The sequence below is a fragment of the Urocampus carinirostris genome, chromosome 5, assembly GCF_059441175.1.
Source record: "Urocampus carinirostris isolate Australia breed hairy pipefish chromosome 5, RoL_Ucar_1.0, whole genome shotgun sequence".
In the NCBI taxonomy this organism is placed as follows: Eukaryota; Metazoa; Chordata; class Actinopteri; order Syngnathiformes; family Syngnathidae; genus Urocampus; species Urocampus carinirostris.
The window spans coordinates 18546299-18570973 of NC_142353.1; positions in this window are offsets into that span (position 1 = coordinate 18546299).

Below are 24675 nucleotides of genomic sequence, written 5' to 3' on the forward strand. Positions count from 1 at the left end.
AAAAGTATTTGTACAGAAATACAACAAAAATACTACACAATAACTACAAAACGAAATATCAAATATAGCGCTTAAAACAGGGAGCTCATATCTTATTTTGTATCATTCCGAAAATAATTTAAAAAATGATTAGAATTACTACAAAAATACTACAATAGTAATACGATATTACAAAATGCTACTACAGAATCATTTACTCCAAAAGTACTACAAAGACAACTGCATTAATATTACAAAAATACTAAAGAAATATGACAAGAATTGTACTGTGGAAATCTACAAAAAAATACAAAGATACTACTAAAATACTGCTTTGGAAATACATCAATTATCCTTCTGCAAAGATACTAAAAAAATACCAATACATAATACTATAATATAAAAAAAACTACTAGAGAAATATTACTGCAAAAAATACTATTACAAGAGGATTACAACCGAAACACTGCAAATTACACCAATAGCAATACTACAAAAAAATCTCCCATGAAAATATCACAAAAAAACGACAAAAATAAAACTACGGTAACACTGTACTACAAAATACTACTGCAGAATTATTGACCCCAAAAATACTACTATGGAAATATGACCAAAAATCTACGAAAATACTACTAAAATACTGCTTTGGAAATACATCAAGGATACTCCTACTGAAATACCAAAAAATACTAATACGTAATACTATAATATAAAAAACTACTAGAGAAATATGACTACAAAAATACGACTACAAGGGGATTACAACAGAAATACTGCAAATTACACTAACAGCAATACTAAAAAATTCTCCTCTGGAAATATCACAAAAATACTACAGCAACACTGCACTACAAAATTACTACAGAAATACTACAGATATACAACAAACATTCTAATATAGAAATACTACAAAAAACAACATTGTTAGTCCAAAATCACAAAAAAAAAAAAAAATACGACAGTAATGCTACAAAAATAATATGATTATAGAACTACTGTAATAGTACAGAGTGCAAATATCAAACTACAGTAACACTACAAAAACCTACTGAACTTTAATAAAAATTCAAATTTAGAAATACTAAAAAAACAAAAAAAAAAACCTACAGTAATACTTCCTACTAAATAACAAATGAAGTGTTTAAAACAGGGATCCAATATACTATTTTGCTCTATTTGTGGTCGTTTCAAAACCAATTTGATGAAACTTATCCATTTAAATAGATATATAACATGGCACATGCAGCCCCCGACTCCAAATAGCTGCCCACCCCCGGAGTACAACATGGAATGAGTTCTCGTAGGTATAGAAATTATCAAGTTATAGGGGGCCCCAAATCTAATTTTGCTTAGGGCCCCATTAAGGCTTGGGCCGATCCTGATTACCAGGCTGTAATTATAAGAAGTAAAATCGACCCCATCAACCACTAAAACATCATGCATGTGTCACGGTTTCCCATGGCGCCCAATGGGCCCCGCTTGTTTGGCGCCAGCTGCGGCTCGTTGACTGATTGGCTTCCCTCCTGTTTAAGCTCAGTGCTCTCACTCGCCCTTTGTCAGTCCGTCAACGAACCTTTGCACCCGCAAGACGCGGGGTTTGACTCTGTCCGGTTTCCTGCCTGTGTTTCCAGGCCGGTATCGTTCTCGTCTATTTTTGTCCTGTTTAATATCGATCTCCAGTTTTGTTCCCGGCTATTTTTGTTCTGTTTGTTATTGATCTCCAGTGTCTGGTAGCGTTCCCGTCTAGTTTGTCCTGTTTCATTTCGATCCCCAGTGTCCTGTATCCTTTCCGTCTATCTCGTCCTGCTGGTTATCAGAGTCCAGTCTGCTGTGTCTGATATCAATCCTGTCTGTCCGGTCTTGTCCAGTATCGACCCCATCTGTTCGATATCTGCTCGTGCAATTTGTATTGATCTCGTCGGCCTCTTGCTTCCTGTCATTCCACACCAGACTGCTGCCTTACGTCTTCCACCCAACGATCGCCGAATCACTGGCATTTTGGGGTTAACGTGCATGACTGCCCCATTTCCCGTAAAATAAAGCTTGTGTGAGAAACGTCACACATCTGGGTCCTGCTCCTGTTCCGGTTCTTGACAGCATGTTAGAAATCAAATTTCTTAGATGATCTCAATGACCCTTTACTGATGAGCCATTCTTCTTAGGGAGCTAGCATATACACAGTAGAACAATATCTAATGCTCAAATATTACACATTGTACCTTTAGGCATTTTCACGAAAAAATATCACAAATGTCAAAATGATTTTCAAATTTATGTGACTTGAGTAAATTTTCATTTGTAGATGTTATACAAATCAATTAGCGAGTGTTCTTATATTATATTTTTTAGAAATGACCACAACTATTTGCCAAGTCTGTTGAACGATTTTGTTCAACTGAGTGGAACAGTGGTGTGGAAATGTTTATTGTGTTGTAGAATTATATGCAGTACTACTTGTTGACACTGGAAGGCAGCATCTGTCACTTTCTTGACAATCAGGCCTTCATTGAATTTCTGCTTTAACCTAACACATGTAAAATTAATGGAGGGCCTAATAAATATTTGCTACAAGCCGAGCACCAGAAATATCGAATCTTCATTGAATGTTTTTTAAACGACGCCTAAAGCCCAGGGAACCTAATGGAACCTTCTGAAAAATTAAAGAAATACATTCCGACATAATCGAATACATAAAGCAATAGTGTCTAAAACAGACACTGACTCAAGATATGTTAGTAAATTCTTTAAGCAACAATATTCAACACAACCTAAAAATGTTTTTGTTACATGTATTCACTGCACTTCAATCATATTGAAGGGCAAACGTACATAAAACTCATGTTTTTTCTCCGTTTGTTTCTTGTGCATGAGCGCATGTGCATCACTGTTGTATTGTGGGAAATGTAGTATTTGTGGCTTCCTGCGGTCAGCTAACCAATTCTAATACTGTAATCATCTTAGGGGCAACAGAAGGACCTTCTCGCAGGCCTGGACTTTGACATGCGTGAGATGGACAGAAAAAATGTGATTGTATTTTCACATTATCATTTCTTTCTTTTTTGGGGCCTATCTTCACCCAACTAATATGTTATTACAAAAACAGATTGTGTTGTTACATTGAAAAATATCACTGCCAATATTTAATCAATAATTTATTCATTTAAAACGTCTTAATTATCATAACACCAGTTGGGTTTTATTTCGTGGTCAGAAATCGGCTTAAGTGCCTTTGTTTGGTTTATCAACTTACTTCTTTGAGTGGAATATCAGAAGAGGGACGTAATACATCAATTTTGGCCCTTCAGAAGACCTGTAAACGAGCAGATTCGCGAGTGCAAAGGATCACATCAAGCAAAATCCAACTCATCCATATTAACCCTCCTCTTGTCCTCATTTTCTGTATACACCCCATGTCCTCCGGGTCAAAATGACCCGTCGTCACTAAACCCCCAATATATGCGATTGATAACATTTTTAAGACCAAATTGCCTGAAGAAACAACTTGTCCTTTGCCATGATATATGGTGCATAGTTCTCCCTCTTCATCTGTATTTCTATAGCGAAAGAAAACGACTAACGTTTCTGTCAGAACCAGAACAGGCAGTAGACCCAAACGCGTAACGTTTCACAAAAAGCTTCATTGAGGAATCAGGGAAGTCAGGCGCGGGGAAACAAACAACAGCAATCCGGTGCTCATTGGTTAGGAGAAGCAGGAAGCCCTCAAGAACGGAGCGTGGTCGGAAGACGGAAACAAGTTGGGCAGCCGGGACAGGAGATCGGAGCGTGGTCGGAGGATGGAATCAAGTCACGTAACTGGAGACGATCGGGAAGCCAGGGGCGGACAAGCAGGAAACAGCACAGGACGGAACAGACAGGAGCCAGAGTCAAAAAGTGCTTGCCTTGCATGTGCCGAGGTTCGCTGACGGACTGACAAGGAGTGAATGAGAGTGATGTGTTTAAATAGAAGGGGGAACCAATCAGGAAACAAGCAGCAGCTGGGGCAAGTAAAACATTGTAACATTTTATGTCGTGTAAAAACTCTGATTTTAATTTCAACTTTATTTGTCCCAGGGATCATTTTGATCTCTGTAAGTTTTTTATGGTGCAGTTTACATGGAAATGAAAATCAAGGCATCATTTCATTTTTTTCTACTCTTGAGACCAATCTAGGAAACGTTTTTAAGTTTTAAGTTAAAAAATATATATAATTTAAGATATTTTTTTATCACAGTGTAGAGTTAAATAAAACACAATTGATTTCCTAAGGGGGAATCTTGAGCGGTTTTGAGCAAGATCTCTCCAATGATTACGGGGCCATAATCAGTAGAGCAGTGCTCTATTCAGCTGCGGGACCCCTTTATTGATTAATGTTTAACTTAATAATAGCTTTAAAATCAATTTATGGATTGCCCTTGTTGTATATGAATGATGCAAAAAACACCTCAGACTTGAGGTGTGTGAATTCCTACAGCCTGTAGCTCATTTATGCCCAGAATATTCTGTAAATAAAACTTTCAAATGATCTGTTCATCTCCATCTCGTCTCGTCTCCTAGAAATAAAACACACAGAGGAAATTCATTCCATAACAAAGGTTAAAAAAATCAATATAGTCTGTCTTTTTGCTTTTTGAAAGACATTTAAAATAAATAACTGATGAAGTGAACCTTTGAACTCCCATAACCCACACAGTTGACGCAGAGGTCAGTTCAGTAATTGACAATTAGATTGAGAGTTTGAATTGGATTGACTGCGCACACTTCATTCATACAGCAGGACAACCTAAACAGAAAAATGCCAACGTAGACAGGATTGACAAAAATGAACACATTGTGTAGAAAAAGGAAGGAAATTTGATTATGTTGTGATGTCTATTGGGTAAATGATGAAACTAACATTTCTAATTTTAAAAAAGGGTAAAGTTGGTTATAAAGCAACAATGTTAATCAGGGGTGTGACCTCACTTAAACGATCGCTGTATGTATCACTAAGAACACTCCTATGCATACTATGCGTGATAATATAATAAAAATGCATAATTAACACTTGAAATAAAAGTTATGATTTGTGTCAGGTTAAAATCAAAGTGTATTTAATTAGTTGTGTCTTCATTCCATTTATCTATTAATTTCAGGCAGTTACATTCTTTGTAAACACATGTGAATAAATCTAAAATAATAATGGAATTGCCTGAAAAGGATAGGAATGAAGAAAACATATCAAATCCCACCCCTTACCTCATACACACAATTAATATTAGTATATAAAAAGTTGGGCATGCTAGAAAATGATGTAAAGGAACATTGCGTGTTATTTAGCGCGTCCTAGGGGTAAAAATACACCTTATTCATAATCCATCCATTATTTGCACCGATTATCCTCAGTAGGGTCGCGGGGGTGCTGGAGCCCTTCCCAGCCATCTTTGGGCAGCGGGCAGGGAATACCCCGAACTGGTTGCCAGACAGTCGCAGGGCACACTCATTCACACCTAGGGACAATTTAGACCGACCAATCAACCTGACAAACATGTTTTTGGAATGTGGGAGGAGTGCCCAGAGGAAACCCACGCAAGCACGGGGGAGAACATGCAAATTCTGCACAGGAAGGTTGGTAGCTGGATTTGAACCCATGACCTCAGAACTGTGCCGCACACGCGCTATCCACCGCGCCGCCGTGCTGCCCCTTATTTATAATATAAATCAATATTGAGTTGCAGTTTAAAACAATGCATGAACTATATTATCCACATGCAAAACACTTGTATTACAAGAAATGTACTTTACTTTACATAACTTGGGGTTGGCTCACTTGGGGAACTGACGTGATTGTCCGCCATATTGTTGCTACCCAAAACAAAAAACTTGTGAATGGCACGTCAAAAAAAAAGGAAAGAATATGGTGCAGTTTGGTCACTTAGAGTCTCCGTAGTTTGTATTCGTCTTTGTGCTTTGTAGCGCTTGTTTCTGATTATACTACATAATACAGTGACATCTAGTGGTAGAAATTATACAGTGTCACTCAAAATAACTCGAGAAAAAACGACCTGGAAAAGAATAGGTGCCGCCAGGCTGTACTTGCCCAAGACACACCACAGGACGTGGTGCCCCTACAACCCATGTGGTGGAGGGATCTCTGAACAAAAATTTCATAAATATTTTTTTATTTCATTCAGAACATATTTTTATTACGACAAATTAAATGTTAAAATAGAAACAAATACTCCTTTGAAAATTAAAAAAAATAATAAATTAGATCAATTAGATGAAATGACGCACTCGCAGCAACGGCTAACATTTCTTTCTATCTGCTAGCTTTTTGCTTTCCATTGTTTTCAACTGTGTGCGCGCGCACGCAAAGGCAAACTTGCATGCACGCGCTTACGCTCGCGCGCTCACCCGCACCCGCACGCGCACGCACCCACTTCTCAAGTGATTAACTGTCAAACTGCACAGGCGAGAGGTCAGCAAAGGTTGTTATTGATTTACATTGACAGATGGAGAGTCCTATTATGATTGTGCTGCTGCTGCTGTTAACGCGTGCGTGTTTACGCGTGAACGCGTAGCCCTGTACTTGGCGTTACCATGGTGATGAGTCGCCACGATAAGGTCGAATGAAACTTCCTAAGTGTATGTGCGTGCAAGCGCATGCGTGCATTGAAAAAAAACTCAAACGTTGTCAGCAAATAATACAATGTGATTAAAAATGTCACCACGGCATAAAATGGCATACGCACAAGCAAAAAATTAAGGAGTGCGTTCCTGAAAATGCTCATACCTGTCAACGTCCGGGGCGGCATGCCCTTACAAAATGTTGTATTTTCCCTTACAAAATACAAAATAATCTTACACCATTTTTTTTTCAAACGTGTTTAGTTATGTAGTTTAACATGTTATATTGTACATGTGTTTCGTTATATCACAGGGGTCGGGAACCTATGGCTCGCGAGCCATATATGGCTCTTTCTATGAGTATCTGTGGCTCAGAGACCAATTTGATTGCATGCAAAATTTCTCCATCTTGTTCAAAACCGGAGTTGTCTATCCTATCCAAGTACACGTAAAGCCAAACCAAAGCTAAGCACGAGAATAACACTTCGCAGTATATATAGGGCACGTTTTTCACTACAATTTACAGTCAAGGTGTCACACAAAAAAAGGGGGAAAAAAAACTCGTTTTGGCTGTACAACGCTAAAGAATCCTTTATTTAAAAGTTCACTATATAATCTGTGTTCAGTGTTCAGATACTTTATGATGAATCCACAGAACTGTAAATACGCCAAAACACCGGAAGAGAACTTAGTCATTTGATTGGGTGAGTGGGAGGGATGGGTGGAGCTATGCAAAAAGTACAAGCATTCCCTCCCATCTCTCGCCAAAGGTAAGCACATAAGGCTCCCTATTCTCAGAATGTTGTGACGTTTTTACAAAATAAATGCTTGCATCTGGTTTTGAAACCAATATGTATGAAAAAAAGGGTCAAAAGGAGTTTAATCGATCTTGAGTAATTGCAAGAAAGAGACAAGTTTAAAGTGGTCTGTTTGTTGAATTTGGGACAGGGGCTCTTGGCATTATTCTCTTTTCATAATTTTTATCAAATCATCAAAAATAAATGTGCTGAAGACTAAGCTTTTGTCTGGGGCGCCGGTTTAGCAATTTAGTAAATTTGTCTCATATTATATGGTGTGGCTCTTTCCCAAAATAAAATTAATATTTTTTGCTTTTATGGCTCTTTGAGTCAAAAAGGTTCCCGACCCCTGTTATATCATATATATATTGTTAGTATTTTGGTGTGAGATAGTGAGTTGCTCGACATGAATGAAGTTTATTATAAAAAAACTCCAAAAATGAAGTAGCTTGGACGTTCACTGTAGAAGGAAAAAATACATGCAAATATAATTAAGTAGAATAATATATTTTCTTATTCAAATTATTAATATATTTTCTGCATTAAATTATTATTGGTAATATACAGATTAAAGGGATAACCACAAACCTGTCCTTTTTCATTTTATCCTTGTATACTTTTTTCTTAACTTCTTTATTCAACAATAATGATTCTTAATATAACGCATCAAAGCAAGTTAACAGTTTGAGAGCCGCTCGCTTTAATGAGTTGAGCCGAAAAAGCCGGTTCTCTAAAAAGAGACTGACTTCCTTTCACTACATCAAACCGTTCGGTTTCTTTGCAACGGAAAAAAAAACGATACAGAGATAGAGGCTTCCGCATCGAACTCGTTTGACTTGATTGATTTGCCGTTTCGTGATAGTCGGTGTATACTGGATGGTACCCATAATTGACAAATTTGCCTTTTTCCGTACAGATTTTCTTGTACGTCGTACACGTCTTAAAATGCATAATAAACGTACATTGTACGGCAAAAACGCACAGGTTGACAGGAATGAATGCAATTCATTTTCTCAGTAACGAGTTTTTAATCAAATTAAGCAACTCAACTGTCTACTACAAGGAAATTACCATTTTTTTCAGACTATAAGTCACTGATTTTTTTTTGAGACTTATATGTGAAATTATTGACACAGTATTATATCATTGACTGTGTTGGGAATAAAGGCGTTATAAATACAGATGCTGCACAATTTACGAACGAGATACTTTCCGGACAATCGCTCGTAAGTTGAATCTGTTCGTAAGTTGCTTCAGTGCTACATTTTGTATGAAATATATGTTTAAGGTTTATATAAGTATATTTCAGGCTTGTATACGTCACCTGTATTGTTTTGTACTAAAAAACAAAACATTTCATAAAATAATATGCTCTATAAAGTTAATAAAGTGAAGTTTAACTCAATTTTGGAATATGCGCTTCAAAATGTCCTCCTCCATGGTAAAAAGTGGCCCAAAAAAGCGATCCAACCATTTTCTGTACCGCATCAATGTTTCTTATTCTACTTTCATTTCAAAAGAAACGGCTCACCTATTCTTTACACTTTACACCAACTATATTGAATGGATGCACGAGATATTAAACAATAAACATTTCTTGGAGATACAGGATAGTATGTTTACACACGAACTAGGAAGTAGAAGCCGGATTTCTTCTTTGCGACATCTACTGGTAGAAAAATAACAAAAATAATAGAGCAGTCATTTTCTCAGAAAAAAAATGCAAATAAAGTCTTAATGGAAAATATTTAGTCAACGTGTGTCATGTTAATAAATCATTCCTTTGCGTGTAATTGTTTGCTAAGATTCCGTGAAACGGACAAGTATGCTAATGAGCAACTCAATTAGGCCAATCAGGTAAGTCAGTGTTGCGGTCATTAGTGCTAATTGCCCTCATAATGACTTAAACAAACGTGCGCCGGTTTGTGTTTGTGTGAGCGTGTATAGGACATGTGTGACCTACTTGTCATCTACCCCCATTTGTGCATGTGTGGGTTTGTGTGTGATTGTGTGTCATTTGTTGTCCATCGTAGCCATTAGCATCCTCCCTGAGCTGGAGCCTTGCGGGCCAATCAGGCGGAGGCGAGCTTGTCAGCAGGTGTCGTCAAACGGAGAACCCGATTTATCAAAGTGACGGAGCGCGCTGCACAGCCTGACAGCGCATTTATCTATCTCCATCTCGCTCTCTGGCTTTCTGTCCCACACACACACACAAAAGCACACACACACATTTAAATTTACAGTGGTTCCTGTTTCTACTCACAAAGTACCACTAAACTCGAAAATTTTGATATACGAGTTTTATTTGCGACAAAGATCTTGCTTGCTGTACGGAGAAAAATCCAGTTCACTAGCAGTCCCAGAGGCTACCAGTAGAGACCGGTCAAGATCTCTCACCACTGGGGTAGTGTTACTCAACTGGTGGGTCGGCATCCAAAAGTTCAATCGGTCGCGGGCATTTTCTTTGGCAAAATAATGCACTAGAGAAAAAAAACAAGGGTTAATTGCACTCCTTAACAGTAGATTGCAATAATGCCCTCCTGGATTTCTTCTACTTGTTTAGTCAATCAGTGCTTTTGTGAGGGACCACATCTCGTTTTATTGTGATTTTGTTGGTTTTATTTCATTTACTGCCCATTATAAGAAGATTTGTGATAAGGTAAAGAAAAAAGGGGAAAACAGTGACAACGATGGAGTCAAATTTGAAGTGGCTTTGGTTTTCCTGGTCAATTCGTTTATTTCTAAAATAAAGGTAAATATATTTCAATATCTAAACTTTAAACTGCACACTATTGTCATTGGATAAATTATAGAAAGGAACTATTTTTTGTTTGCTTGTCATTAGAATAGAATTGTGGGTCCTGAAGTAGGACCAGTTGAGAACCAGTGCACACTAGACTGCTTCAGACAGCACACCACCTCTCATGACTGCTTATCGCAGCATCAGCTTGTCCACTTTGTGCGTGCAAACTACTACAGGTGAAAAAAAATAAAAAATGTCAATCATTTTAAGTTACAGTTACTTTCATTTTAAGAGTACAGTATTGCTTACAAGTCATTGACAGTCTACCTGTCAACATCCACCAATTGCTCCACTCATTAATCAAGTGCCAACTAGTTTTACTAGTGCTCGATGAGCATTCTGACTGATCTTTCGAAGCCTATAAAAACTTTGCCAATCACAGGGCACACAATGACATACAACCATTCACACACGCATTCATACCTATGGATCTTTTGGAATACAAGGAGAAACCAGAGTGCCTGGAGAAAACCCACAGAAACACGGGGAGAAAATGCTAACCCTGCACAGGGAGGCCAGTACCTGGAATTGTACCCGAGACCTCGGAACTTTGAGGCAGACGTGTTAACCAGTAATCCAACTGTGCCGCCTTTTTTAGTTGATTTTTCTCAGGAGAAGTTAGTCACTACAGAACCAGACCAGGAACCTTCTGATAGTTAGGAGCTGCTAATGGTCCTCAAAGCAAATCCACCTAATTGAGAAATAATCAACATTACAAACACTAAGCGGCACCTATTTACTTACAGCAAGACAGACTATGTAGAATATTGTGACAATATTAGCAATCTAGGACGATGTCGTCGTCTGCTACCAGTGACTGAGACAATCCGAATCGGAGCCCAAATGGGCAAGAAACATCGGTCTTTTTCTCAAATGATTTTTCTTCCACATAAAGACTGTCAAATGGGTTACACAATTAGAAATCAAAAATCAAGCGCTGCACCTTGTGGTTTGAATTGTTCTTCGATTCCACAGCACCAAAGATGTATTTTGCAAGATGGAGTAACAGAGATCACACACCTGTCCTTGTACTGTATTCCTTTTTTGATCGTTTCACATTGTGTATGCCACTCAAGAGGACAGATATCGTCTCGTCTATTTCGTTGTAATTCGGATTGTGTCTGTCATTTGTAACAGATGGCAACTTCATCATAGAATGATTATATTGTCACGGAAGATTTGCAATCATTAATAAGGGGAGAAATTGAAGGAGGTTGACAGATATGAGATCAGGAGACTATTGACAATATGTAAGCACTTAATGTATACAGTGGAACATCGGTTCTCGACCATAATCTGTTCCAAATCCCTGTTCGAAAACCGATTTGTTCAATCACCGAAAATCGTTTTTTCCATTAAAAGTAATGTAAATCATTTTTAATCCGTTCCAACACCCTGAATGTTTACCATGAACGTAAACATGAAGCTAACCCAGGCTAATCTGGTCGTTTACATGTCATTTAGCACCCGGGTCTCCACAACAAGTGGCTAGCGCTTCATTGGAAATGGGGCTCCTTTACAACACCCTGAATGTTTTACGTAAACAAAGCTAACCGAGGATAGTCGTACGTTCGCGTTATCGTAATCTTCCGTACGAAAGATTACGATAACATGAACGTGTAAAAATAAACAAAGGGTAAGGAAAAGAATTATGAATAGGATTTCTTACCTTTGTGGTGCTCAGCAGAAGCCATGCTGTTTGTATAGCTAGATCGGAAATACCTTCTTCATATTTTGCTATTATTTCTTTCTTAAATGTAATAGTTGTACGCACTACTCTTGTTTTTTCACCTGTAGCAACTTTGCTGCTTGCACCGACCTTCTTCGGAGGCATAATTAGGGGCTAAAACACTTGGTACACCTATATTAAAAGTGAAAGCAAAACGAAACACGTCAGCACGTGATAACAGTTCTTCACGAGGGGAGGGGGCAATCTACACGATCTACACCCGTACGCCGCTCAGTATCGCACCTTAGCGTACCGGCGTTCGAACTCCGATTATTTGACCGAACAGCGAAACAAGAATTTCTCGAAATTTTTGGTCGAGAACCGATTTGTTCGAACTGAGAGGCATTCGAAAACCGAGGTTCCACTGTACTTAAAATTAGAGTTACTGTACCTTCAAATTAATTTAGGCACTAAAAAACTTTGGTTTCTTTTTTTGCCTGTAGTGGTTTGCGTGCACAAACTGGACGAGCTGGTGCTGGCAGTAAGCAGTCATGAGCGATGAGCGGTCCCTAGTGGTAGCTTCTGGGACTGCTCGTGAACTAGATTTTCCTTCACATAGTGAAATGAAATGAAATGAAATGAAATGAAATGATCTGCATTTATATAGCGCTTTTCAAGTCAATGACTTCCCAAAGCGCTTTACATTGTGCTTCACATTTCCCAATAGCGGCCGTGATCTGTGCAGCCATGTAAGGCGCTAACCTGCTTATTGGGGGTAATTGGGGGTTCAATGTCTTACCCAAGGACACTTCGACATGTAACACGGACAAGCCGGGATTCGAACTGGGATCCCTTAATCCTAAGACGATCGCTCTACCTCCTGAGCTACTGCCGCCCCAAGTATAGTGATACGGTATAGGAAAAAAAAAATCTGTATACCGAAATTCTCGTGTTTAGAGGTGCTCGTATAAATAAGTATGTACAACTGCACTGCATGTACAGTTACTATCTTACTTTTTTTTTTTTTTTTGCTTTCAGGGCAGATAGCAATATGCGACTCCATGCAACTTCCGCCGTCAGAGAGCATCACATCGCACATTCGTGTCACTGGGCATGTAAACACGCACACGATGACAACCACACACATGTAATCACACACACACAGACAGAAGCATGGGGGTCTGAAGCGATAAGGGACTCTCTTGAAGGTGGAAATGAGTTTTGGCGCCTGACTGCTCCCGTCTTGGGGGTCATGTGACTAAATCCTCCGACATATCCTGATAAAACAGCTACTTTGTTAACGTGTGTGTGTGAGTGTACCCTAAGTCTGCTCATTGGAGCATACTAACAAGTCAAAGGAGAAATAGATTTCACGTAATATTTTTATGTTACATTTGAGGATGATCAATACCACACAACTGATACAAAACTTAAAATTTTGAGCAATCCACATAGTGATACCATCTAAATCTAATGTAAGCTACTTTATAAACCCGGTCAAGCAAATAGCCCGGCATTGTTGCAATGATAGAAGATTGGATTCGGCTGCTTGAAGTGGGAGGTTGTTGGGGGCTGCAGTATCAAATCTGGCCACCAGGTGGCATCAGAAACCCCACAAAAGCAGACCACACAAAGCAGTTAATTGATTTTGTAAGTATCCATTGGGGCTATAAGACACTCACGGGGGCCTAAAGTACAAATGTCTACATTTTCGCGAAAATTGGTTCGGCCGTTCCGGAGCCTTTAAGACACACAAACACTCACAAAGCCAGAATATTCTGTTTTATTTATTTTGTTGTAACAAAAACCTCAGACTGTTGTTTTTAACCCATCTCGTCTCGGATGTTGATTCAAACATGCGGAGAAAGAAAGACTGTCCTCCTTTAAGAACCCCTAAAAACAGTTTGAGTGTGAAAATGTCAGTAATGCCTGAGACCTAAACTAAATGTAGCGGTACATATCACTGTTTATTGTTTTAGCAGCAATTCCATGAGCCATTTGAATGAGTTTCTAAAGAGTGTGTGTCCGATTTTGTGTTTCAGCATGTATGAGAATGTTTTAGTCGCGTGTGAAAGGTTTTCGTGAATGTCCTCAATAGCCCCATAAAGGCAGGAGTGATTTTTATTTCTATGGCGTTTATTTTGTGCAGCTCTGTTGTGGCACAATAATGTGGCAGATAAACTGCCTTTAAAACGCACGCGCACACACACGAACGTGGTAATCGGGGGATTTACAATGCCTAGTTTGGAGCCTAATTGCTCTTCAGGTCCCTATGAGAATTCTGCCAAAGCCATTAGCTGCTGCTATTCTCAGTGTGTGTTTGTGTGTTATAAATACTAATCCCAGTTCACAAGTGTGTTTTAGCTTGTGAATGGCAGTTAGCCTGGCACAATTTGGCTAGGCTCCAAGCCTGAAGAGCTAATTGGAATTAGCATAACATTCCTCAAAGGCCTCGCCAGTTTGGGAGAGAGGAGAAGCGGTTGAGAGCGAGATTGGGGGAGAGAAGGGTGGCAGAAGAGGGAGAGTACGTCCTAACGGTCGGCGCTAACAATGTTTGATTGGGTTTTTTAATGAGGGGTAATCACTCAGCTGGAGTGGGGGGGAGAGGGATGAGGGTACGTGATGATGAGGAGAAGGAGGTGGTGGAGAAGGAGGGTGTGGAAACAGTAATTATCTTCTCTCGGAGCTGCGAGGCAAACAGAAAGTGCCTCCACCGAGATGTGTGCTTGATTTTTCATCAAGGGTGGGCGAATCGATCCAAATATCGATACGAGGCAAGTACTTGGATCGGATCGATATTTCACAGCTTGACCAATTTCCTCAAAGCGCCTGTTTCTACATGTTGATAGCGCAGTCTTTCTCTCCCAGGGCCCTCGGTCACTCCAAGTTGTTGCTTGTTTGTATGACTGACATGGGACAGCATTAGCTCAGAAGGTAGAGTGTCTTGGGATCAACAGGTCGCAGGTTCAATTCCCGGCTCCTCCGTATATGTAAAAGTGTCCTTGGGCAAGACACTGAATCCCTAATGCCCCCAATAAGCAGGTAGGCACCTTGCATGGCTGACTCCCTATTGGTGTGTGAGTGTGTGTGTGAATAGGTAACGTGTGTGAAGCACAGTGTAAAGCGCTTTGGGAGGTCTTCATTGACTTGAAAAGCACTATATAAATGCAGACCATTTACCATTTAACACTTTTAGCACCTCTCCCAGCCTGACTTGCCGCTGCATCCTGCTTACCACGCATGAGAGAGGGACAAATCCATGACAGGGGCAAACCAGGAGTGCAGAGCGATGTGAAATTTTATTCTTGCTGCGTAACAGTTGTTGTGGAATTTATTTATTTATTACTGTTAAGGTACTTAGGTTGAATTGCTATATTATTTACAATTTCTGACTTGTTTTAAAAATATTGTGCAAAGGAAGGTATTATTGTCAGGTTGACATCGTTACGTTTGTTTTTTTCGTCACATTGCTGATTGGATTCTTCTGGGTTTGTTTTGAGACAATTGTGATAGACGTATTTTTTTATTTTTTTACTGTTGAATTGTAGTTATTTGATGAAACGTGAAACATTTATAGTGCCTAAAATTTGTGCTGTGTTTATCATGAATATAAACCAACTCAAGGGGGAGAGTTAGATGAATTCAATGACATTTTCAAGCAAAAATAATCGGTATCGATCGATGCTACCATGTATTTACTTGATCGGATCGATACTGCCATGGATTATGTTTTTTGGGGGTGCCCGTAGCAGCAAGATAGCGGACAATCATGTCAGCTTCCCCTAGGTTGGCCTCATGTTATGCAAAGTAAATGCAAGTTTCTCGACCCATGAGTAATTTTTTAAAGTGCATGTTTATACGAAAGATCATGTATTCTGCTTGTTAATCAAATCAATATACATATTTTTAATGAATTACTTATTTAATGATTTTTTTTTAATTTGCTTGAAGGCGCTAAATAATACATGGCATCCCTTCAAGTCATACAAGCCCCGTCCCATTTTTACTTTTGACTGCCGTAATCTTTTTCTTAATTTTTTTTTTTTTGATGCAAACTTTCATCTCATGAAAAACTTAAATATAAAACTTAACTATATTTAGGCATCCTGTACTTGTATTCTTATGAAATGTGCAAAAAAAGTAATTGGCTAATTAGTTATAACCTATTAATCACTAAAATTGATTTGAATTGATGACTCACATATTAAATGACCAGTTGCTAACCTAAATAAAAATATAATCATGATTCATTTGACCAGATTTGGAGGTATTAGGCTACACTTGGCTTGCACACAGTCCAGGGTGTTCCTTGCCCACTGCCTGATGACAGCTGGATGGGTTACAGCATCCCTGTGACCCGCCTAGTGAGGATAAGCAGTTTGGAGACCAAATAGTCAAGGTTTTGGGCAAAACAAATAAATAGTTAAATTTGTTAGATGAATAGACAGATGAACAAGACATATAGGCAGGACAGACAAGAATGGACAAAAGAAGACAGGACAATAAAGACAGACAAGATAGGGTAGACAAAACAGGACAGAAATGACAAGAAGGGACAGACAAGACAGGACAGACAGGAAAGAAAAGATATATAGACCAGACAGAGAAATCAGACAGATAGAACATGCCATATACAAACATTCAGGGATGTTAGGCTTTTTACAAAACAAATACAATTCTCTTTAGCAATCATCAATATCTTACTTCTTACTTATTGCTCCAGCGAAGGTCGGGGGGTCCCGTCCCTGTGCGTTGAGCCGACCAGATGAACCAGGTTTTTCCAATGCTGGCGGTCTTGTGCCAGCTGTTCTGCATCCTCTACGGCAACTCCGTGTTGTTGGAGGTCGCCCGCAACGACGTCGAGCCATCGAGTGCGGGGTTTCCCTCGTGGTCGTCTCCAGCCTGCGGCCTTTGGGTCAAACTGGAGAATGGCTCGTGTCGGATGGTCTGGTGGTAGACGAAGGACATGGCCAAACCAGCGGGTGCGGCGTTGTGCGACCAAGGAAGATGCTTGGGGCTGGCACGTGCGGGCTCTGAGCTCTTTATTGGAGACTCGCTGGGGCCACCTGATGTTCTCGATGGTTCTGAGAGCCCTGCTATCAAAACCATCGATTCTTGTGGCCAGGGTGTCGTTCAGGGGCCATGTTTCTGAGCCATAAAGCAGGATAGGGAGTACGGCGAGGTTGTAAATGCGGAGCTTCGTCTTGCGTGCGATGGTCTGGTGCCGCCAGAGTGGTTTCCAGAGAGACTGCAGAGCAGATGCTGCCAGGGCTCTTCTGCGGAGAATCTCTGGTTTTAGGTCCCCATTGTCTGTCACCATGGACCCCAGATATACAAAGCTCTTGACAGGCTCTACGATGTCGCTACCAATTTGGATGGGAGGTGGATCTGGTCCATCACCGACATACATGAACTTGGTTTTCGTCCAACTCACTTGCAGGCCAAGCCGCGCTGCCTCTTCGCTGTAAATGCCCAGAGCGTCTCTCAGCTGGCTGTAGGAAGTGCTGAGAATGATGGTGTCGTCAGCATACTCCAGGTCAGTCAGGTGGTAGTTGCCGAAAGACACTCCGGGGATGCGCTCACTAACCCTGAACATCAGATGGTCGATGATGCAATTAAAAAGGTCGGGAGCAGCCACACAGCCTTGGCGAACGCCGCTGGAGATAGCAAACCAGTCGGAGTCAATGCCGTTGATACGGACACAGCTCTCTGTGTTGCTGTAGAGCAGCTTGAACAGGGCTATGATCTTGGGTGGTGCTCTGAGAGCTTGGAGGATGTTCCACAGTGAAGAGTGGCAGACGGTGTCAAGGGCGGCCTTCAGATCAATGAATCCGATATATAGATGGCGATCTTTACGGAATTCACGGGTCTTTTCTATCAGCAAACGGACGGCAGAGATGTGGTCCGTTGTGGAGCGGTTGGGCATAAAGCCAGCCTGCTGGGGACGGCGGCAGCTTCTGATTGCTGGAAGGGCACGGCTGAGCAAGATCCTGGTAAAGACCTTGCCCGGGATGGAGAGTAAGGTTATGCCTCTGTGGTTTCCACAGACAAGCCTGTCGCCCTTGCATTTCCAGAAGGGCAAGATGACTCCTCTGGTCCAGTCGGTGGGCAGCTGCTCCGATTCCCACACCTGGTTGAATAGGCGGGTTAGCCACTCCACCATGCCATCACCGCCGGCCTTGAGCATCTCGCCGGTAATGGCACAGATGCCGGGGGCTTTCTTGGTGTTCAGCTTCTTCAGAGCAGCTCTCACTTCCTCGGGTGTTACGGGGTCTGTGCAGCAGGTGTCGTTAGGAGGTGCTGTGCTCGCAGCAATCATCAATATTGCATATAAAATTCCTTACCTGCCCATCTGCTATCATGAGGCATTGTACCCTTCCGTCGTGGCTTTCGTTTTTTCTGGTCCACGATCCTACACTCACCTATGGTCATGAACTGTTAGGCTTGACCGAAAGAACAAGATCCTGGATACAAGCGGGTGAAATGAGTTTCTTTTCCAGGGTGGTCGAGCTTTCCCTTAGATATAGGGCCAAGAAGCTCGGCCATCCAGGGACTCAGTTCAGAACCTCTGCTCCTCTGCATTGAGAGGGTCCAACTGAGGAGGCTTGGACAAAGATGATAAGGATGCCTCCTGGACGCCGCCCTCGGGAGGTTTTCCGGGAGGTTTTCCGGGAGGTTTTCCGGGAGGTTTTCCGGGAATGTCCCACGAGAAGTGAGCCCCGGGGACGACCCAGGACACGCTAGAGTTACTAGGCCTCTAGGCTGACCTGGGAGCGCCTCGGGATCCTATCGGGTGCTTTGGTTGAAGTGGCTGGGAATAGGAAGGTCTGTGCTTCCATGGTCCAGCTGCTGCCCCCTCTACCTGAGCTCAGATAAGTGGAAGATAATGAATGGATGGATGCATTCTTAACTGTTTTCATTTTATTGAATATGTGGTTTATTTTTAAAATTTATAGAATTTAAAAAAGACATCTCGAAACGTGGAGGTGTGCGTCTTCCACGTCATCCTCGTTTGTGCACTGGATTAGCCGGCGTTCGGCAAACCTTTCTTGCCACAGCCGACGATCAATTCTTTCTCGCCCTCATCAGGTCAAACTGAGCAGCGATCAATAAGAACACATCAACTGCAGAGGAGAGCCCAATAGGGAGGAATAAAAGCAATGGATCTTGGAGGAAATGTGTGTGTGTGTGTGTGTGTGTGTGTGTGTGTGTGTGTGTGTGTGTGTGTGTGTGTGTGTGTGTGTGTGTGTGTGCATGCGTGTAAGGAGTGAAAAACGATAAGGGAGGTTTGTGTCGGTGTCAGGGGGAGGGATAGCAGTGAGACGGATCAGTAGAGAGATGGAGACCGATTAAAGCTCATTGCTGACATAGTCGATGCTCCCGAGAGGGGTGCTGGAACAACTAACGTCCCACACTTTCCTTCCCGACTCCCCGCTCCCCGAGCAGCTGCCGTTAATGTAAAACATTTCAAGCAACACTCAAAAATATTCCCAGACAGATTTCTTTTTATATTAGGCACAGAACTTGTAATGCTCCTCCCTAATATTATGCAAATATTTTGAAAAAGATTGCATGTGCCAGGGAACATGAGAAATTTAGTCTTAAAGATGACCCATCTGCTTTTTTGCTGTATAGCTGTGACGTCATTGAAGGAACACAACACTTTTAAAATGGCTAATCCCATTAACTAACGTGTGAGGTAGCACCAAAACATATTGTAGAGAACAGCGATTGAACATATATTTTTACGCTGTCGCTGGGGTCCTTGTGACTATTTTGTCGAAGTTTCATGCTTCGACCTCCAGAAGCTGCGTAAGTGTGTGATCTGTGTTTGCTTTTGCCACCTTTCAGTTAGGTAATTAGGGCTTTACGTTTTTTTTGCTATGTGTCGCTGTTGTTATCATTTTGTCCTGCTAGATCTCTGTCAGTGTCGGGGCTGCCAAGAGCTTTCCTGTTTTGTTTGCTCCCGTTTGGCACTCATTAACTGCCTACCGTGTGTTTTCGGGGGGTGCTGGAGCCATCACAGCGGTCATTGGGCAGTGGATAGGGCACACCCTGAATTGGTTGCCAGCCAATCGCAGGGCACACAGAGACAGACAACTCACTCGTTCATTCACACCTAGGAACAATTTGGACTGGCCAATTAACCTAAATGTGGGAGGAAACCAGAATGCCCGGAGGAAACCCACACAGGCACAGGGACAACATGCAAACTGCACAGGAAGGCTGGTAGCTTGATATGAACCCATGACCTCAGAGCTGTGCTGCGAACACACTATGCAGCTGCAGCAGCCTTATATATATATATATATATATATATATATATATATATATATATATATATATATATATATATATATATAATATTAGAATAGAATAGAATAGAATAGAATATACCTTTATTATCATTGTTACAAAATGGGTTGAACATTGTGTGACAACGAAATTGGGCCTGGCACTCCAGTTCACATTTAACAGTGAGGATAAAAGAAAACAAAGAAGATAAAGGAACAAATGTGTGTGTGTGTGTGTGTGTGTGTGTGTGTGTGTGTGTGTGTGTGTGTGTGTATATATATAGTAAATATGTACATATGCACACAAATGTTTAAATACATGTTTAAATACTTTGATTGGGCAGCTGTTCCTTTTACTTTGAGTTTCCATTTATTCCCTACTTCTATTGCTTCTCCACCAGGCTCCATTTTCCGCTCCGGGGGTCCGGAGAATCCTCTCATGGGGAGAAAGCTCAGATAAAGTGTAGCATGGACACAAGCAGCAACAGAATTAGCATATTGAGGCGTTTGGGAAGTATGCAGGAGGAATGGATAGAAGGTGAAGGAAAAAATATAGTCAAGACAGCAGAGTGAAAAACTTCAAAAAAATTGTTTTTATTTAATTCTGAATATAATGTTAATATAACCAATGGTAAAAAAATATTTTCCCTATGCAAAAAAAAACAATCAACCTGATATTCTTGTAATGCAATGCCTCTAAAACTAACAAATTAGTTTTGCTAATATTGTTTTGTTTCAATAGTAATTTCTTATTCCTCAAATTTAGAGGGGAGATGATGATCCTGTCATTATACCATAAAAGTCTGGTATCAGTACTGATACCCGGTATCTGTAATCCAAAGGTTTATTAAAATGGTCACTTTAACAGAGAATATTGATACATACAGTATGCTTGTAGGTAAGAAATAAACCTTATTTTGGATGAAATCATGAGCCTACTATTTTATAAGTATTGTAAAAATCTATTAACGTTCATATAATAATCAGTTTAAAGGGACTCTGTGTAAAATTTGACCACTAGATGTCGCTGTATTGTGTCTTGCAACCAAAAACAAGTTCTAGAAAGCAATGGAGACTCAAAAGTAAAACTGTATATATATATATATATATATATATATATATATATATATATATATATATATATATATATATATATATATATGACACATTTTTAAGTGTTGGACGAAAACAAAGTCACGCCCAACGCACAAGCTATGAGCTCAAATATGGACGACAAACATAGGATTATGGATTATGGAAATCAAGTTGTGATCTGCGAGGCGCTAATCCTTGCCGCAGTGAACAAACCCATAAAAATATAAATAAAGAAATAAAGTTTTAGCCAGATTAACCGACAGATTAGTAGCCATGCTCGGATTTGGGGAAAAAAAACCTTTGCAGATGTAATCCAGACTTGAGGGAAAAAGACCGTCCGCATAATTATATTTGTGCGATTGTTCTTGTATGTGTATTTGCATGTGTGTGAATGTGGAAAACAAGACATTAGCATGATGACCCCAAGGGATTCGAAATACTGTTTTTTATCCTTCTGCTCCCCTTTTAAGACAAATTTATATTACTTTTGAAAATAAATCTTTAATATATGTGGTCAACCTGACATTATCTTTTTTCCTGACCAAAGTCTAAGTCACCTGTTGCTAGGAGGAGTTCACAGAGCACTACCAAACACATTTGTGAATTTAGTTTTGTTCACTTAACTGCAGGGATTACCAGGTAAGAACTTCATAAGAAGGACATCTCAGACTGTGCAAATGACAACCCCCTGGTAACTGCTGTTTTGGCTAACAACAGACCTCAAAATATTGAGAAATGCCTTTATTGTCATTGATAACAACGTAGTGAACGCTGTTTAAAACAAGATATGATATGCCACTCCAGGATAAAAATACAATAAAGACTTAAAAGACAAAAATAAGATGAAGAAGATGTCAAATCGGCTGAATTATTCATGAGGAAATGCTTAGAGACTGAAGTAAGTCCTACCTGTATCAGAAAAGTGCAATGAAAAATAGTTTGAATAAATTAAGCAGCAACATCATTTTGAAAAAATAAATTTAAAAAAACATACAATTGGCTATATTTTTTTTCTCAGTCATGTGGGCTTGTTTAGGGTGGTAATGGCCCACAGGAAGAACACCGTCTCTGAGCCTGTAAATCTTAGTCTCAAGGGATCTGTAGCACCTACAGTACCAGAGGGCAGCAGGTCAAAGAGGAGTTGGTCAGGGTGAGAGGAGTCCTTTATAATATTACTGATGTAGAATTGCAATTTGGCAATATTCTTCAGACTAGGCAGAGGTGATTGTGATTGTCTCACCGGTGTTGATCATTCTCTGTATTGTTTGTCTGATGCCATTGTCCCAGCATCCCACGCCATGATCCATATGCAAGAATGGTCTCCACTTCAGGTTTGTGCAGAAGGGCACCAGCAGCTTCTGTTCCAGGTTGGTTCTTCCTGAGCACTCTGCTGGGCAAAAAAAAAATATATTGTCAGCCGTAACAAAATTGAGAATAACGAATTTGTGAACATGCTTAATTGCTGTTAAGATTGTCTAGAAAAGTTGTTCAAACCTCACATTGTTTATTTGATGTTATTAGTGTCAATAAAATTGTTCAAACCAAAAAATTCCCTTTTACCGCTCTGGTGTTTATAGACCAGGAGATGTGCATGCCTTGGAGTTTGAAGGAGTAGACTCTTTCTACATTGTCTCCATAGCTATTGAGTGAAGTATGTGCTCGTCCTCCTAAAGTAGAGTATGACTTCCTTGGATTTTGTTGTGTTTGGTATGAGTTTATTTTTTCAACACCACGTTTTTTGGCGTCTTCACCTCCATCCTGTATGCTGCCTCATCATCATCATCATAGATAATGCTGAACAAGGTGGTGTTCACAATTGTGTTTGTTGGGTGGGTCGGTGAACAATACGAAGTCTGCAGGGATAACAGCAGGGTGCTCAGCACACATCCTTGGTTGTTGGGGGGGGGGGTCTTGATGCTCAGTGTAAGAGCGGAAAATACATCGAGGCCCAGGTTTACAGACTATTGGTGGTTAGAATTAGGTCCATAATCTAGCGGCATATGAAGCAGGGGAGCCCTAGGTGGGCGAGTTTTTCCACAAAGATCTTCAACACGAGTGTGCGGAACGCCAAGCTGAAGTCCACGCTGAGAATCCTGACATAGCCCCCTCATTTCTCCAAAATGGCTCAGCGCAGTAGGAAGTGTGTTGTTTATTGCATCGTCATTGGAGCGATTTGCCTACTAGGCAAACAAACGGTGGTGACGGCGCCTAATTTTAACAAAAAGACCACTATATGACATATATCATCACACTATTTTTACTCATGGTCCCACATTGTACAATGTAGTAATGGAGCATTAAGGGAAAGAGTTCAGCCATAACAATGTTTTGCAGCGTTACGTCACTCTGCAGCATTCTCCCAGTCTCCATCCCTTCTACCTAATTTATTCCGCCCTGTTCAGCTTCGCTTGAAGATCAAAGCATTGGAAAATAATACAAAACGAAGTCAGGTGAGCATGGTTAACACATACTTAGAGAAAATATTTAACTTTCAACATTTTAAAGGGCACTTTAAACCATATACCCCACATTAACAAACATGGTTCTTGCTGCAGTGTCAAGAAGAAGGATGCCTCTCGTCTCAATAAACTGGCTAGGAAAGTGAGCTCTGTTGTGGGCAAAGAGCTAGACAGCCTAACAACAGTAGCTGAGAGACGGGCACTGGAAAAGCTGCGGTCAACCATGGACAATCCATCGCATCCACTACACAGCCTTATCAACAGAAAGAAGAGCAGTTTCAGCGACAGACTGCTGTCACTGTCTTGTACTACAGACAGACTGAAGAGATCTTTTCTTCCTCATGCCATGAGGCTGTTTAACTCTACCCGGCAGAGTAAAAGCCCACAGTAAACCACACCACCTACATTGCATATTACCGAATTTTATTGCAATATTTATTCTGTGTAGCACTATTTAGATATTCTATATAACACGCTACAGTGGGCATTTGCACGTCACACTGGGTATTTGTATATTGTATTCTTTTTGCTTTATTATTGTATTGTTCTCAGCTCAGGGATGCTGCTGGAAATGTGAATTTCCCTCCGGGGATGAATAAAGTATCTATCTATCTATCTATCTATCTATCTATCTATCTATCTATCTATCTATCTATCTATCTATCTATCTATCTATCTATCTATCTATCTAATGAAGTATCAGGTGTTAATGGGGCAAACGATTTGTGTTTGGGCAGCATTTTGTGTTAAGGAACTGACAAAATTGAGCTGCAGGTTAAGACGTTAAGAGATGGAAAATCCTCAGTGCCACACACGATCGCTTTCGCGCACATTTATCTTACTTCTATTGAATAACTCTGTAATAATCCCTCCCGTGGAATATGGAAAGCATCACAGTATACCCACAATCCCCAGCAGCTGATTATCCCCTGTGTTGACAGAACTGAGCTGTGCTATCAGCATTGGGCAG